Source organism: Nymphaea colorata, chromosome 3 (assembly GCF_008831285.2).
Source record: "Nymphaea colorata isolate Beijing-Zhang1983 chromosome 3, ASM883128v2, whole genome shotgun sequence".
In the NCBI taxonomy this organism is placed as follows: domain Eukaryota; kingdom Viridiplantae; phylum Streptophyta; class Magnoliopsida; order Nymphaeales; family Nymphaeaceae; genus Nymphaea; species Nymphaea colorata.
Genome location: NC_045140.1, coordinates 29,418,108 through 29,420,607, shown reverse-complemented (window position 1 = coordinate 29,420,607; position 2,500 = coordinate 29,418,108). Strand labels below are relative to the sequence as shown.

General features: G+C 48.4%; 1 pseudogene; it reads right to left on the bottom strand.

Annotated features, from left to right (window-relative positions):
- Positions 1-2,500, bottom strand: part of LOC116252014 (28S ribosomal RNA) — an 8,933-nt pseudogene that overhangs the window by 3,420 nt on the left and 3,013 nt on the right.

The window sequence follows — 2,500 nt, the reverse complement described above, 5'->3', positions numbered from 1 at the left end:
CACGGAGTACCGTCGCTCTGTGTCTTTCAGCTTCCGACTCTCATAGGCAACTGGATGACCTTCCTGCATCAAAACTCCACCAATGGCAAAATCTGATGCATCCGTGTGGACTTCAAAATTTCTTGTGTGGTCGGGCAACCTGAGCACAGGCTCCTGCGTCAGGGCCCTCTTTAACTTGTCGAAGGCATCTTCTTCGAGCTCTTCCCAAGCCCAAGTTCGGTTTTTCTTCAACAAATCAGTGAGAGGCGCAGTTATCAAAGAATACCCCTCAATGAATCGTCGATAGTAATTTGCCAAACCAAGAAAAGAACGTAGTTCCGGTACATTGGTTGGCGGTTTCCAGTCTCGAATTGCCCTCACCTTTTCTATGTCCATTCGCAGCTGACCTTTTCCCACAATGGGACCGAGAAAACTGATTTCCGATTGGCCGAATAGGCACTTCTCGCGCTTCACATAGAGTTCGTTTTCCTCCAATACCTTGAACACTGTTCGCAAGTGTTCCACATGGTCCCTCATGGAGCTGCTGTACACTACAATGTCATCAAGATAGACTACCACGAACTTATCTAAGTACGGATAGAATATCTTATTCATTAGAGTCGAAAAAGTGGCTGGGGCATTCGTCAACCCGAACGGCATTACCAAGAATTCAAAGGCACCGTAACGAGTGACGCAAGTGGTCTTTGGCTCGTCGCCATCAACAATCCGAACTTGCCAATATCCTGATCTGAGGTCTAACTTGGAAAACACTAGAGCTTTGCCTAGTTGATCAAACAGATCTGCAATCAAAGGTAAAGGGTACTTGTTCTTCACCGTTACCTTGTTCAATGCTCGATAATCCACACATAGCCTTTTGGAGCCATCATGCTTCGCTTGGAATAACACTGGTGCACCGAAAGGAGCTTTGGAGGGTCAGATTATACCTCCAGCTAGCATCTCATCCAACTGTCGCCGAAGTTCTCTTAATTCTGCAGGGGCCATTCGATATGGTGCCATTGCCGTGGGTTTGGCACCAGGGATGAGTTCGATGGCATGATCCACCTCGCGTCGAGGTGGCAGCCGTCTAGGGAGCTCCACAGGCATTGTTCCTGCGAATTCAGCTAAGACAGGCGCAAGCGCCTCTGGGACCAAACCAGGGGAGTCATTAGTCACTTCCCTGATTGCCACCAAGTACGTTTCTTTGCCGTGCTTGAGGCCTTTCTTCAACTGAAGGGCAGATATCATTGCGGCTTTTCCCTTATCCCTCTTTATCGATGTTACTGGAACCATACAAGGGGACTTTTCATCCATGATACTGATACTGCGTAGGTGCGGCATTGGGACAATTTTCGCAGTACTGAGGAGCTCCATGCCTAGGATCATCCGGAAATCATCCATCGGGACCACCGAGAAGTTGGCCCTTCCTGACCAACTTTCAATCTTCACAACCGCATACCGGGCCACTCCGTGGATGGGTTTGGCCTCTGAGTTCACCGCCTTCATGCGTAACTCTCCCCTCTCAAGGGTTAGGCCCAGTCTCCTCGCCTCCTCAACTGAGACGAAGTTATGCGTGGCTCCCGTGTCTACCATAGCCAAGGTAGGCCTTCCATTTACCAGGATTTCCAAGTACATGAGCTCGTTAGGAGGTGTCGCTGTCACCTTCACTTTTTTCTCCCTTTTTATGGTGTTCAGAAGTTGAAGTGCACCCATCTTTGGTCCTTCCCCTTCTTCACCTTGTGCCGCATTAGCAGATTGCCTTGAAGAGCTTGCCTGATTGTCCCTATTTACACGCTTTGGACATTGCCTTCCTAAGTGATTACCATCGCAAAACCAACATTTCAACACTCTATTCTGAGAGTTGTCGTTTCTATGAAAGAAAGTTCTTCTTTCGACTTGGCGCTGAGTTGATGGTTCATCTTTCCGTTCCCTTCGATCATCTTTCTTTCCTCCATGGTCAGGCTTCCTCGACGGCTTGAAGGCGTTAGTGTAGCTCTTGCGCTGAGTATCAGCCAAACGTTTGCTACTACATAAGCGTCCTCCAAGGTCTCTGGATTACTCCTTTCCACTTCGGATTGCGCCTATGACTGCAGTCCCAAAATAAACCAGTTCAATTTATCTTGTTCTTGCATATCTGGCACATCTAACATCAGCCTTTGATAAGCCCTCACGTAATCTCGCAATCATCCGGTATGTTTCAGTTCACCAACCATCCGATAGGCATGGCGCGTCGCATTCGGGGGCATGAAGTAAGTTCTTAACTCTCGCTGAAAATCATCGAAAGTGTCTATTGTGCAGATCCCCTTCTGAATGTCGAGCTTTTTCCTTCTCCACCATGCTACAGCATCGCCCTCTAGCAACATAGCCGCAGTCTTGACTTGAAGGTCGTCCCATAACGCCTTGCAAGTCCAGGTAATATTCCACTTGGAATAAAAAGTTGTCGATAACTCGACTATCCCGAGATCCATTGTATTTAGCTGGTCTCTGAACGTCGACCCTCGCTGGCCGATCGTTACCTCCACCT